The sequence below is a fragment of the Mandrillus leucophaeus genome, unplaced genomic scaffold (assembly GCF_000951045.1).
Source record: "Mandrillus leucophaeus isolate KB7577 unplaced genomic scaffold, Mleu.le_1.0 Scaffold619, whole genome shotgun sequence".
NCBI lineage: Eukaryota > Metazoa > Chordata > Mammalia > Primates > Cercopithecidae > Mandrillus > Mandrillus leucophaeus.
Genome location: NW_012106686.1, coordinates 224,884 through 241,279, shown reverse-complemented (window position 1 = coordinate 241,279; position 16,396 = coordinate 224,884). Strand labels below are relative to the sequence as shown.

The window sequence follows — 16,396 nt, the reverse complement described above, 5'->3', positions numbered from 1 at the left end:
GCCTCAAAATACTCCATCCTTGGGCAAATTCAGAAGTAGGAAGGAAGAGATATGACATGACAAGCCAAAGTTGTCTATCTGAATTTAAAGACACAAAAGCAACACCAGACAGAAATTTGGGCAGGCCCCCTGGACTGCTATGTTCCCAGCTTCCCCCACCTGAAAGCAATCCATTCAGAAAATGCAGTTCAAGTATATAATTAACTGACCCAGGTGAGGGAGCAGGTAGGTGGAGCAGGGTAGGACATAAAATTCTAAAACAGGTGAAAATTGCCCAGGGGAAGAGAAAGGAAGTGCTATATATAAGAAAATGTTGTTTTTCAGTTATAGTCAAAGAAAAACAATTGTGAACTAGTTTAAAAATTTCAGGATACAAATTCAATTCCAGAAGATCAGAGAACTACCGCTATTCAACAAAGTTGCCCAAGATTAATTTCTAGTAGGTCCTGGTATTGAACTCAGTTATTTATAGCAACCTACCTTCCAGGTTCGTATTTGGAAATGGAATCCAATTAACATATTAATACTCTTGAGGAAAGAGAAGTTCCTCTACATACTTATATCGGATATTGGCAAAAATGTATCTCCATAGATCTCTGTCTTCATTTAAAGATGAATAAGCAAGGAAAAATCAGGCATTACCACCACCCCCTCCCCCCAAAAAAGGCAGAAAAACATAAAAAGGGATAAAAGGGGAATGTCTGAAAGTAAAACTCATCCATTACTACAAAGAGAAAAAAAAATAGAAAATAGGTTCTTTATATTCTCAAGGAGCTAAAATAACATTTTTTAAAAATAACATAAGGATGGGTCACTATGAGGGGGAAGATGGAAGCAGTGAGTATCAGAACACATAAAAAGGTAAGGAGAGGCTGGGTGCAGTGTGTCATGCCTGTAATCCTAGCCCTTTGGTAGGCCGAGGTGCGCAGATCACGAGGTCAGGAATTCGAGACCATCCTGGCCAACATGGTGAAACCCTGTCTCTACTAAAAACACAAAAATTAGCTGGGCATGGTGGCAGGCACCTGTAATCCCAACTACTCAGAAGGCTGAGGCAGGAGAATTGCTTGAACCTGGGAGGTGGAGGTTTCGGTGAGCCAAGATCATGCTATTGCACTCCAGTTTGGACGATAGGGTGAGACTCTGTCTCAAAAACAAACAAAACAAACAAATAAACAAAACAAAGGAGAGACTGCAAGGATGCAAAATACCACAGTATAATTGATATCCTGGCAGAGAGAGGAAAGAGCAGAAGTGACATCAGGAAATTATGCTAGTGACAAAATTTGCTTCTGATCTGGTGTAGACACCAGCCTGTGTGACCTGCTTTATGCATTACCTACTGATTGGCAATGTCTGAATCTTCCTCTATAGCCTGTATTACTATGTTTTTGCTAATAAGACATCCTTTAAATCCTGAGTCTTCACTGATTTCTTCAAAAGGCATTTTGTTGACTACAGTCTCCTTGCAATACTAGAAGAGAAGAATTAGGATGTTTCAACACAAAGAAAAGGTAAATGTTTGAGGTGATGGATATCCCAGTTACCCTGATTTGATCATTACACATTGTATATATGTATGAAATATCACATGTACCACCCAAATATGTACAGCTATTTTATATCAATAAAAAAGATAATTTGAACCTCATTACTGGGTGAAGGTTGCTACAGCACTCTCTTCTCTCTGAACCCTAGGTATTCTCTCTTCTGTTTTCTCTGTGCACAATCAGCATTATTTTCTACGTGCTGCAGCAAAGAAATAAGTATTTCCAGACTTCTTTGTTGAGAACATCTTTGTTTTATTTGTTTTTATTTTTCTTTTCTTTCTTTTTTCTTTTTTTTTTTTTTTGAGACAGAATTTAGCTGTTGTCACCCAGGCTGGAGTGCAGTGGCACAATCTCGGCTCACTGAAACCTTTGCGCCCCCGGTTTCCAGCGATTCTCCTGCCTCAGCCTCCTGAGTAGATAGAATTATAGGCACATGCCACACCCTTGGCTAATTTTTTGTAGTTTTATTAGAGATGGGGTTTTGCAATGTTGGCAAGGCTAGTCTGGAATTCCTGACCCTAAATAATCACCTTTGTTTTAAATCCAAAGTGAAAATGCCTTGTTACCTTGAGTATAAACACAAGTGTTGTGGTTTATCCTCTGAAACATCAAGTGCATCGTATTCCTCCAGACAGTAATAGCAGCTGCTGTTCCACACTTCATGTCTAATGTCAATTGGCTTATGTAATTTTCAACCAAAAGGACATAAAATAATCATTGTTTGGTAAAAAATATAAATGATTACATTAAAAAGCATAGAAAATCAACTGAGAAAAGTTTTCATACTAATAAGAAATTTTAGTAAAGTGATCCAATACAAATAGAAAAGAAATATAAAACCCAATAATCTTGTAGGAATATAAAATTCACAAACACGATGGAAAATATAACCGGATATATAGTCTATTATATTAATAAATCATAATTATATGGTTATAGGAAGAAACTTTGTTAATTTTATTTAGGTATAACCGATATGGGATAAACTGCATATGTTTAAAGTGACCATTTGCTCAGTTTTGAGATACATATTCACCTGTGAAACCATGACCATCACCTATGAAATCACATCAGAACCATCAGCCCCCAAATGTTCTCATGATGGCTCTGTCCTTCACTTCTCCAGAAAACTACTGACTTATTTTCTGTCACTACAGTTTCCATGTTTTTGAAATTTATATAAATGGAAATCTACATGATACGTTCTTTTTTGCCTGGCATCTTTCATTCAACATAATTATTTTGAAATCCATCCATGTTTCTGCGTATATCAATAGCTCATATTTTCTATTGCTAAGTGGTATTTCCAAGTATGGATATGCCACAGTTTGTTTATCTCTTCATATATTGATGGACACTTGGGTTATTTCTAGGTTTTGGTTATTACAATTAAAGCTTCTACTAGCATGTATAAAACTTTGTCTGGAGATATGTTTTCATTTCTCTTGGGCAAATGCTTTGGGGTAGAATGGCTAAGTATGGCAGGTATATGTTAAATTTTTAGGAAGTCATGAAGCTGTTTTCTATAATTTGGAAATTCCAGTTTCCTATTGTTTTCCAAAATGTATACAACTTTATATTTTCATTAGCAGTGTATGAGAGTTCCAGTTGCTTCACATCCCCATCAACACTTGGTCTGGTCAGGCATTTTAATTTTAGCCATTCTGATGGGTATGTAGTAATACCTCACTGTGGTTTTAATTTGTATTTTCCTCATGATTAATGCTGTTGAGCACCTTTTAATATGTTTGTCTATTACATATTAAACTACATATTATTACTTATCTTTTTGAGGTATCATTTCAAACCTTGTGACTTTTGTGGATTGCCTCACTATATGGAATTTTAAAGATTTTTTTGATATTTTTTTCAGAGATGTTCTTTGCAAATATTTTTTCCCAGTGTGTTTCCCTTTTTCTAAAAAAATGATATTTTCAAAAGAACAATAGGCTTTTTGTTGAAAACACCTTTGTTTCAAATCCAAAGTCCAATTTATCATTTTGTTCTTTTCTGTTTTGTCCTCTTTGTGTTCTATCTTAAGGTAATCAAGATTTTCTCTTGTGTTTTCTTCCAAAAATTTTGATTTTTAGGTTTTACATTTAGGCTCTTTTCCCATTTCAGTTTAAGTAAGTTTTGTGTATGATGTGAGGTAAGGATCAATGTTTTTTTTTCCCCATATGATATCCATTTAATCCAATTACATTTAATCCAATTGCTTTTCTCTCTTTTGGATTATCTTAACATCTTCATGAAAAATTATTGACCATATATATGTGGGTCTATTTTCAAACTCTTTTCTCTTCCATTGATTTAAAAGTCTACCCTTTTAGTAACTGCTGTCTTGCTTACTATAGCCTTATAGTAAGTCTTAAAATCACTGTTACTCCTTCAACTTTATTTCAAAATTATTTTGGCTATTTTAAGTCTTTTGCCTTTTCATATAACTTCTAGAATCAGCTTGTCAATTCTACGAAAGAAAGACATTAAACTTTTGATTGTGATTGCATTCAATCTATGAGTGGAATTTTCATTAAAACAATTTCAAATTTTGAAATTCATGAGAATGATATATCTATTCACTTATAGATATAGTTACTATTTGTATTTGGATTGTATACCCCAGTGTAATGAGTTTATTTAGTAATAGTCTTTCTTTGAGGGAGACAGACACCGGTCATGATAAATCCATCATTGTATTAAGGGCCGTTTTATAACATCTCTTGTGATCTAGCATTAAACCCCTTTTCCACATGAGTATTTTATCCCTGTCTATACAAGCAAGTATGTCTTTTTTCTACATTTTAAGAAAAAGTTAATAGATACTAGCAATATTAAATAAAGAATCCTACAAAACACGAACAATGAAAGGTAAACATTAGAAAGGGTTCCCAGAGAAAAACGTATTATTCTATTTATAAATTCTATTGTTATAATTTATATTTCTGGATTTTCTTGGAACTTAGAAATGTAAAAATTTGTGGAATAAAGATTTTTTATAAGGTGTGAATAGATAAGAACATTTGGAAGTAAAAGTATTGAAGTGGAAATAGATTTTTCAGATATTAAATGCTTTGTAATGGCATAATAATTTAAACTATAAAACTAAACAAAACTGACAAAATGGGCCAGAAACAGATTCTTTTATATAAAGGATTATTATATGACTAATGAAACATCACAAATTACCGAAAAGTGAATCATTCAATAAATCACACTGAAACTGTTGACTAATCACTATCAATTATTAAGTGATTATTCAGCGCAAGCTTTTTCCCCATACATAACACACTCTTCAAAGACACTTTGAAAGTAATAAATTAAATAAAGTCTTACTATAAAAAAGAAAAATATAAACAAATATGTATTAAATCTCTGCATGCGTGTCTTCTATTTTGGAAAGCAATGAATTTACTGTGGCAATGATAGCAGATTTCACTACAATTAAATGTTTTACAAGTATGTTGCTCAACATTAAAAGGCTAATTTGTTAGGCACCCTAATATTTAAAAAATATTTGCAAACATAGAGAAAGGGTTAAAATGTTTAATATATAGAACTTATACAGACACTCTTGTATGTAACTTATGTTACACACTTTTATAAGATAGACACTTAGGTTATTACACAAAGATTCCAAGTAAGTGGTCAACAAACAATTTATAGAAATGGAAATACAAATGGCTAAAATGACTAAAATCCTATGGAAAAATATTGTCTCATGAGTAAATATTATCAATTAACACATCATCAAAATATATTTAACTATGAACTTATCTAAATTTTTAAAAATGTGAATAACAATACTAGCAAGAAAATAAAACTGCTTATTTCAGAAATAAGCAGTATAATAAACTTATTATGGAAATGTAAATTATGCAATTCTTTGAAAAGCAATTTTCCAGTGTTTATCAAGAAACCAAAAAAATTTGCTACTTTTCCATCTGCTGATAGAAATTTATCTTAGAAAATAAGATAAAATGCTGGAGAGTCTCATGTATAAACATGTTTCTAGAAACATACAAATATATATGGAAATAGCTTAAATGGGTCAGTAAGGAGACTGTTAAATGAATTGAGATGAATGATTATGGAGACCTTTAAAATGATGTTTGCAAAGAGCATGTTAGAATTTAAATGAAAAGGAAACGTATAACAATGTAAGTGTATAATTTGACCTCAACTCTGCAAACAAAACACATATACAAGATAGATTAGATGAGTTATTATAAAAATATTAATGGCAGATCAGTAAGCATCTTGGCTTCAATATGGATATAATAGCAAATTTGTAATATTAAAATTGTTATTAATATGATAAAATTTTGATTGGACAATACATTTTTTGCTATTTGTTAACTAACTTTGGAAAACAGCTACTCAATCTCTTTCAACCTTGGGTTCTTTAACTCTCGTATATTATTAGGAACAATAATACCTCACTTGTAAGGTTATATGAAAGATAGAATGAGGTATGAATGTGAAGGTATGTTGTAGATGGCATGTAAATTAGCCAGTTTCATTACATAGTTCATAATTATCAAGCATCCTAAGTGCTTCCTGGGTCTAAGGCTGCATTTTATTGACAAAAAGTCAATCACATCAGTAACTTTATGGCTATCTTTGAGTGATGTTCCTGTACAGAAGTATATTTGGAAATCCACCAGTGGTAGATTTGTCCATCAAGAGCAAACTAAACTTATGTTCATGTCAACAAGATATTATACACAGAAAGGGCTGTCAGGCTGTCAATATAGAAAGCAATGACCAATTTACAAAAGTATTCAATTGAAAGATAATGGAATGCCAAACTGCCAATATTAAGAGCAATGTGAAAATGAAGTTTGGATCACGGGACCCAGAAGTTTTTATAAAGGAAAAAATCTTTGAAGAATCTGGTATAAAAGACAAGAATGATAGACACCAGCTGAAGGGTGTCAGAGCATTGAACAGGCTATTCTGACTGAGTAATTGGGTTTAGTCACCTTTAAAGGAATGGTTTTCATTGTGAAGGTGCAACCTGCTATAAAGTGAATAAAACACAGAAAGGACAAAGGAAAAAGTAATGGTATAGTTGCAATTAAAAAATAAAAATGAGATAAATAAAGATCCTAGCTTAGTAATGATCAAATTACAATTACCACTGGGTGATTCGATGTGCAGATTGTAGCCAAAGGAAGTATGTACACATAGGTGCACAGAGTAAGGAAAGAGAGAGGGAAAGCAGTGTAAGTGAAGGCACTAGAGCAAGATGACATTTGACTTCGTTCTAGGGTGAGTTTCCATGCTTTATGTTGAGTTAATCATTGGGAATCAATATTTCCTTTTGGTAGTCATTCAATTCTTTTTATTGCTCTAATCTTTCTTTACCATAAGTATATCTCATTACAAATTGTGCATGTTTCTGTGCATGTGGGCACATGAGTGAGTTATTTTTATAATTTAAATAGAAATGTGCAAGATACAGTTCCATTTGCATATCCACACAGCAATGTTTCATTGCTGGAGAAAGAAAATATAGAAATCAGTGTGGAAACTCCAATTCAGTATACACAATATTATTGTGTATGGCACTTTTAGGTCGACATGTTTAAATATGCCTGGGGATTCAAACAGCATCAACGCACTGGCACATTTCATAGCATGCTGCAATGCGAAGACTAAAAGGATAAATAATTTTTATTAGCAAAGAATTTTTATACTGAGACATTAAACTATGACATTACAGATGGAGTGATTGCTATTCAGCAAGAGTAAGACAATAGAAAGAATTTAAATGATCTGGAAAAATTATAATTGATTGAATGCTTACAGAGTAGAGCAATTCTGGAGTTGCAAGCTGTAGTGTTATAACAGATACCAAATTCTTAAATCAGACATAATAGAAGCAACAAATGGCACACACCTGTGTGTGTGTACATGTTGTGTGTGTGTGTGAAAGAGAGAGAGAGAGACAGAGAGAGAGAGATGTGTGGGGAGTGAGAGAGAGACAGTAAGAGAAAAGGAGAGATACATTTAAAACAGACACTGGGAAAGCAATGAAGACAATGAAATCAGAAAGAGACAGAGAAGGTCAGTGAGAAGAATGAAGGAGAGAATAGTGGGGGCTAAGAGACACAGGAAGGAGGAAGAATGAGATAAACAGAGTGGTGTAATGCCTAAAATGGAATTTAAGTTAAAAAAAATGGTGGGGTTAGTTCCTCCAGGAAGAAATCAGATTACAGCCTGATACTGATTTCTTCACACTCCTGGGCCTGATACTGATTTTGTCAAGTTTGCAGAGCTATTGCTTTCTAAATTTGTGTTCAAAATTCTAAACCTGAGGGGTCTATGGACCTCAGGGAGGTTCATGAACACCTTGAAATTATGCATCACATTGTGTGTGTATGCATAATTGCAGATATCTTATTGGAATAGGATCCAGAGCTTTCATTAGACTCTCAAGGGATCTATGATCATGAATAGGTCAAACTATGAGCCAGAGGTTTAACCTAGCACCACCATGTCTCCATTTTGGTGAATAAAAGTCTTGGGAATACATCCAGATTTAATCTTTATGTACCCATTAATAACTCCAGCCATGTCATGCCATCTGATAAAGTTAATGCAAGTGTGTGTGTGTGCGCGCGCACGCGCGCATGAGTCCACACATTTGTGGTGTAAACCTTCTGGGTGGAAGGACTTGGAACTGGTTTGGAGAGCTGTGTATGGGACAGACTGCCTTGAGGAGTGGGAGCAGTGCTTTTGCCTCCAAGGGACTAGCGTGTGGAAGGGACCTGCATTACAAAGGTTTGGGCTGTTTAAAGATATCAAATAAATATGGGGTAAATATGGGGTCCTCTGTAGAGACCTCAGATGACATTTCACACGTGTTTGCTCACATGTGAGATTCCTCAATTTAGGAAGGGTAACAAAGGCCTAGTGCTGTTGTTTTTAGAGGATGAATAAAATCAACGAATTTTTGAATTTGGATACTGATTTGCCTACTGTTTTTAGGCCTGAGAAGAGACTGAGAGAAAGAGCTTTCAGTGGTTCAATAATCAGTTGCTCAGCTTGAAGACCGTGTGGCATTAAGTACCACGTAGTGTAAATTCTCCATCATTCAGAGTACATATTTTTAGATGATTTATCCTTTTGTTTTATATTTTGCCTCTGTTACCTAATATTGGTTAATAGCCATGCTCCCTTAAGTGAAAGGAAAGGGAAAAAGATCACTAAACTTTTTCGGTCTTGCTTCTTTTGAGCAATCTTGAGACAATGAGAGAGAGAGGTTGAAGCTGCTACTTAAAATGAGGTTCCCGGATTGTTCATGTATAGATAAAAATCCCATTCATGCTATTATGAGACAAGCTAAAATCTTGTTCAATGTCCTATTTTATGTTGGATTTTGTAACTATAAAAATCTATCTTTATAGTAAAGTGCTTTACCAAGCAAGTGCATTACATGATTAATGGAAATGATGTAATATTCAGAATTTCAGAAGCTATTTTCCTCTCTTTCAAGAAGCAAAGTTCCTTTAAAACTTTGGCAAAGAACAAGACCTTTAAATGAGGTATTGGAAATTGGGTAAGAGAAAATACAGAGGCAGCACCAGTGCCCTAAAGTTGATTGAAAGTCAATGGACTTGTATTTTATTTATGCTTAGGAAATACATGTAGAATATTAAAAAATACAGATAATGAAAAATACAGAAAATTATACATTTTTCTATCACTCAAATACATATTTAACATTTTATTAATTTATATACATAAAATATCTTATGAATATTTTAAGTACAAGTTGGTTTTTACTGTAACTGACTTTTTCAGATTAGATTTTGAGATAAGTTTGAGAAAAGCCTAGCAGAGATGTAGGATGGAGAATGAACCTAGAGCATGACGTGGACAACTTCTTAGCTAATCAGAGAAACATGGTACATGAAGGAGAAAAATTTGAGGTCTGGGTGTAGCTATGAAGGTATTTTGGGCAATGCTAGATGTGGCATGATTTGTATGACATAGAAAGCTCCTGGGTAAAAATACAAGAATTAGCGTTAAGATAAGGACTTATATTATTTTCCATTTTATTTCATTGTTTGAATTGCTATAGACCATGTGAAAATCATTTGTAATGATGTACTTATTCTGTGGTAGCTGTATAGCTACCACATTTAAAGGTTCCTGGCAAAAGTATGTGGAGATGTTGTAGCTAATAAATGGGTACCCCAGCAGAGACGGTGAGCTGTACAACAATGATCTGGGCTCCCACTCTAATAGAGTAGTTGTCACTGACAAGGGTTGACCCAGGCAACAACTACACTCCTCAGTATTCCTTGCATTTAGGTATAGTCCTGTCACTGAGTTCTAGCCAATAAAAGATGGGCAGAGATGACATGTGCCACCTCCAAGTTCAGTTCCTAAAATATCCATCTGCCTAGTTTTATTATGTGAGCAAGAAATACACTTTCACTGTGTCAGAACCATTCATTAGAACTTTTGGGGATTATTTGTTACAGCATGTTGACTATACTAATATTGATACATAATTTCATTTTAAGATAAAATATGGGCTTTAAACATGTAAAATATTGAAGAATAATTTATTCAACAGATATTTATTGAGTGTCTATTGAATATCAAACAGTGTTCCAGAGGCTGGGGACAGGACCCTTAAAAAAAATCACAATATAATGGATTAACAGGCTATAAAAGTGCAAGAAAATAATGAAGTAATGTTATTCCAAAGATGATGAGCTCAGGAAGAAATATGAAAGGGCAGTAGCCCAAAATGATGAGGGAAAGGGATAGTGTCAGTGAAGGCTTGTTTGAGAAGGTGACATCTGGATTGACATTTAGATGTTGAGTGAGAAGTAGTCACATGATGATCTGTAAATCAGGCATTCCGGGCAGAGGATATGTAAAGGCAGGCTCCCTGAGATAGGAGTGAGCTTTGTGAGTTCAAGACACAGGAAGAATGCTTAGAGCACTGAGAATGAGAAGGGGAGTGACTGGGGAGGGCCTTAGAGGTCATGGTGAGGAATGTCAGAACCACTGAGGGTTGGAGAAGGACATTGACATGATCTGTTCTTGTTGAGAAGATCTCTGTAACAGGATGGAAACCAGAGGCATTTTGCAAGAATCCAGGCAAGAGATGTTGGGAGGAAGCAGTGGAAATGACGAAAAGAGACTGGATTTAGGATATAATATAGATAGCATTAGATCTCATGATTAGTCACTGTCATCATTAGGCTACAGGAATATGCACATGGAGAAAATGTGAAGCAGAAGAATATGACTTAATACATCTATATTGTTATCTGATTATATTAAGATCCTTATGTTAATATCTGATCATGTTAAAGAATTAGGATCAGCAAACTATAGCCTATGGGTCAAATGCTGCTTGTTGCCTATTTTATAAAGTTTTGTAAAACACAGATACTCCCATTTATTATATATCCCATATAGCTGCTTTTATATACCAGTGGCAGAGTAGAGAAGTTGAAACAGAGATATTATGACCAACGAAGCCTAAAATATTTGCTATCTAGCCCTTTACAGAAAAAGTTTGCAGAATCCTGCTAAAGAGAATTACTTTCTATGTTTTATTATTTAGCTTATTAAAGGAGAAATCTGGAATTAAAATAATGGAAAAACCTAATTCTCAGGCAGCTTATCGGATCTCTTAGGATTCTGGCTTGGTAACATTTTTTTTTTTTTCTTCCTTAAGTAGCATATGTTTGCTTTAGGGCAGTCACTAAAATAAAAATTAATGCAAATCATTCATTACAAAGATTATGTCTCAGGTTTAGAAGAAATCTTACTGATCATCCAGTCTGACTCCTTTATATTTTAGGAAACCGAACTCCACCATCTTTCTGTCACTAGCTCAGGGCCACAAAGTAAGTAAGTGGCAAAGAGAAGCCTAATACGCCTCTTCCTGGGCTCACAGTTCAATGCTCTTTTCACTATGCCGTGCTGAACTGCTTAAAAATAGGTGTAGAAAGCCTTGGTTATTACAGATATGAATTGATGGGGATTTTCTTTAAAAGTTTTCTTTTTTACATAAAATTAAAAGTGCTCAGTTTTTCTTTCTTTTAAACTGGGTGGGTTTTTTTTTTCATTGTATAAAATGATCCAGTTTATTTATTTTATTTAAGTTTTAAGGTCAGGGGTACATGTGCAGGTTTTGTTATACAGGTAAACTTGTGCCATCAGGGTTTGTTGTAAGGATTATTTCATCACCCAGGTATTAAACCTAGTACCAATTAGTTATTTCTCCTGATCCTCTCCCTCCTCCCAACCTCCTTCCTCTCATAGGCCCCAGTATGTGTTGTTCCCCTCTCTGTCTCCATGTGCTCTCATCATTTAGCTCCCACTTATAAGTGAGAACATGTGGTATTTGGTGTTCTGTTCCTGTGTCACTTTGCTAAGGATAATGGCCTCCAGCTCCATCCATGTTCCTGAGAAGGGGCAAGTGATGTGTAAAGAGATTCAGAGAAGAATGGAAATGAAAATGAAGGGGCAGTTTTAAGAATGAGTGGGTTAACTGTGACAAAAGCAACAGTTTCAAGTAGACTAAGAATTACCTACAGATTGATCATTTGGAAATGAAATTGTGATCTTTGTCAGAGTAACTTCAGAGGAATAGTTAGAATAGAAGCCAGTCTTCAGTGTGCAGAGCCAGGAATGGATCCAAATTATGGGAGCCTGCAGCTGTACAATCTGCGAAAGGTCCTTTATAAGGCAAAGAATACACAGTTATGAATTGAGAACCACGTGTAAGGTCTTGGAAAGGGTTCATGCAATGAGGCGCCCTGATGTACAGCTTCATTTGCTTTTTAACACATCCATCTTTGGGCTGAAGAATGAATGGGTGGTGATGAAATAGCAGGGGTTGGTTCCTCCTTCAAGAATGTTGTCTTTGAAAAAAAGAAGAAACATTGAAAAATCAATGTGGGGGTGGATAGTGAGCAGAGGGCACAAAAGGAGTTTCTGTGTGTTTGTGCGTGTGTGCGTTTATGGAGTGATGTGAGCATGCTGGTGACATAATTTGAGGTGATGGAGAGGGTTACACAAAAGAGAGAGCACGAAAGGTAAAATGAAGTTTCTGAGGGCATGGGAGAGGATAGAGTCAAGAAGAAAAGAGGGCAGAGAGAACACTCAGGTGTGACGTGAATAAGAGGATTCACAGGAATCTCTGAATGTGCAACCACAGATAGGGAGATGATGTCAAAAGAATGGTGTTGCAGAATCTCAGGGAGGACATTTATAAAAGTCTTGGGAATACAGTTACCAGAAGGCAGTGTTTAGTGTGGCTGGGAGGACCAAGATGAAGACTCACACCATCCACACTATTTCACAATTAGAAGGCAATTGCTGACTTTCATCAAGGAAGCTTCAGTAGAGTTAGGGATGGACACCTGATGATATTGGGTTGAAATTTGAGCAGGAGGTGAAAAGTACATCATGTGCTCGTGAGGGTGACAGACCAGAAGCCAGGAGAACACACGGGGTCAAGTGAGGATTTTATGCTTTGCTTAGTTAAATAAAGTGTGTGCCAAGATGGAGCACGCTTATGTAGTAAGAGACACAAATCAGAAGAGAGGGAGTGAGGGGACACGGGAAATGTATCAAGGAAAAAATTTTGGTTAAAAGAAAATTTTGTCCCTTTTCAAATTTGAAAAGCAATATAAAGTATTAAAATAATGTAGAAAGAACACAGTATGTAGAAATCTCCTATAACTATACCTCCTAAAAGTAAGTATTAAAATTTTTATTTGGATTTTTATTAATTTAAAATTAATATTTCACTTGCAATTAGAGATTGATGTTCCTATTAGTATTAGCGATCTAGTTCATTTATTTTGTGGATGCCTGGCAACTCGTTTTTGATCAATCATGATTTGCTTAATCAGTTCCCTATTGATGAGTATATATACTTTTTCGGCTTACTGTTATTACAAGCAAGGCTACAGTCAACATCTTTGCATAGCTGTGTTAGTATTTCTGTAAAACTTATTACTTAAATAAGCAGATTGCTAAGTCAGAATGTATGCAAATTTATTTTATTAACAAATATTTCTAAATTTCTTCCTCAAAATGTTGTTATCCTAATTTATACTTCTTCTCATGATATACTAAGTGCTTAGAAAATGATTGTTTGATATTAAGCTTAACTCATTAAAGAACTAGAGTGATCACATTTTAAAGTGCTCTGAAATTAGTAAAAAATTCTTTGCAGAAGTGCCTGAAATATCTTAATTACTGATTTATCTTCCTCCAATGGAAACTTTTATTGAAGAAGCTGAATTCAAGAGTAAACAAATTATTTCATATTGAATTTTATGATTTGCTTTGCTTTTCTGATTATTATTTTTGTAACATATGTGAGTATTTTGGCTGCCTTACAGGTTAAATATACAAGCTGCTAGAACTTTAGTGGTGGAAGAGATTTAGAGAACATTTAGATCAGCGTTATTGTGTTTATAAAGAAAATCAATGGTCAGAGAGACTGGCTTTCCCTCATGCACTCCCAGTAGTCTTCTGAACAACTGCTTTTTACGGAGCTGACTTTACCTGGGATGCCTCCCTTTGCTGCTTAGCCTGTCTCCTTTGTTCTATAAGACTTAGTCTCAAACTATGCATTCACCTGGTATCAACCCGAGTCTGCCTTGCATTATAAAAATTTCTTTCTGTGTCTGTTTGTTTTCCACATTTCAAGCTGTAAGATTTTTCTGCGCAAGAATATGTCTTATTAATCTTTGAATCTACAGCGTCTATTTCCAGGATATATACATTGCGACTTACCTAAATCTTTTAAAACTCCCCCCCAGTGAATTAAAGAATATAGGCAATTACAGTAAAAGATTCTAACATCATAAAATAGAGACATTAAGCCATTAAAATGCTTTCTGATGAAGGTACACACTCCACTTCTAAGATATTCTTGCATTAAAAAAAAAAAAAAAAAAGAAACTTGAGTCTAATGAAACCTCTAGGTAGAACTATCAGTATACATGGGGACAGAAGAACATGCTAAGTGATCCCTGGGAGGAAACAAGCAAAATACAGCCTGGGCCAAATACAGAAGGCAAATAGTCTAATTTATTCAACAAATAAATTATAAGAAATATGGAGAGGAGAACTTCCATAGATTCAAGATTTAAGAGACATACATATCAACCAATCATAATATATTTTGATTCCAGTGTGAGCACTTACATTACAAAAACAGTTAGAAAATTAGATAAATTTGAAGACTGGGTATTTCCTAGTGCTAAGGAATTATTGCTAATTTTTATACAGTTATTGTGGTTATGTTGGTCATATTTTCAAAAAGAGTCATGATGATTTTAGAGTTACCTATGAAATATTTATGAAGAAAATGATTTAACAACTGGAGTTTGCTTCAAACCAACTTAAGCTTGATAATTGTTGGAGTTGGGTGATTGTAGATAGGGATTATTATACTCTTTAATTAACTTATATATGTTTAAAATTATGATAAAAAATTTTTTGGATGTGGATAAATTAATATTATAATTACCTTTAAACTTACACTTGGATGATTTTCCTCATTCTCACCTCCACCTCTTTTCCCTTCCAGAAGCCCGCTGTAATACAAATGTTTTTATGATGAGCTTTAAGCTAGTCAGGATAAAGACACTCTTTTAATATTATGAGATATAGGTGATATGTTGGTAGTAAATTCACCTTTGCTGTACATATATTCTGATTGCTTTCAGATGTTAAATTTGACACCCAGACAACTTTGAAGAGCTCAGCTGCTATTCCCTCCTCTTCCTACTGTAATTTCAGCATCTAAAATTTCTCCTCATCCTGTGAAGTGAAGCTGGGACTTTGTCATAAGAGGAAGAAAAGGGCAAGGGAAGGGTCTGTGAGGGTGAAGAGTGCTGGAGAATAACTGTTTCCCTGGCCCCATCTTCCTCAGGGCTATTGATTTTTCAGGAGAATTCCAAGACTTTTGGCATATAAGCATCATCTGACTCCTGGAAAATCTCAGGCATTTCTGAATAGCAGGTCACCTGCTTGGATGAGCCATTGCTACACTAATATACTGTCTTTGAACCAAAGTTCCCCATGTTGTCAGCATTGTACATTCAGCATTGTACATTGTACTGCAAGGATCTTCTATGAATTCAGAGGATCATTGATGGGAGTTTGCTTTATTACTTAGTTATGCACTAGTAAAGAGACCTAGTTAAAAACAAATGGAGGAGTATACCATGGTATTCCAGGGAATACCTCTCAAATACCCAGTATATTTATGTGACATGCAGTTTCCTTGGTAACTCACAGAATCCGGAGTAGGAGGCACCATGAACCTGTTCCCAAAGAGATAGAGGACAGTGGTTGTAGTTTATAGTTTCTTCTCCACATGGCTGAAATACATAGAAAGATTGCTCCCAGCCTACTTTTATACCTATGCAATAGAGAGAGAATCACTAGAAGATAACTCTTCTGACAGCATGATTCTACATTCAAATGTTCAGAAGGATGAGTAGTATGATTCACATTAATATTCACTAGTCAGAGATTTGCTAGATTCTTCTTTTGGGTTCTGCTAGATTAGATATATGTGGACATTTTGAAGATTCTCCAAGACAGCAGCCAAAATGTTTCATTTAGAAAATCACATTCTGTATGGAGAAGCTATTGGAATAGGAATTCTTTAACCTACAGAAAAAAATTGGAAAGTTTCTCAATGTCTGAAAACAGATTTTGTTGTTTCTAGTTATATGATTAGATTGAAATGTCATACACATTGAAGTGTTCATGGGTCACACACAGACACACACACACACATATATTATATATATGCATATATATATATATATATATAT

At 34.8% G+C, this 16,396-nt stretch overlaps 1 long non-coding RNA gene across 1 annotated transcript in view; it reads left to right on the top strand.

The window, feature by feature from the left end:
• The window catches only part of LOC105553925, a 274,012-nt gene that overhangs the window by 194,919 nt on the left and 62,697 nt on the right, over positions 1-16,396 (top strand). The gene's annotated exons all lie outside the window — the stretch shown is intronic.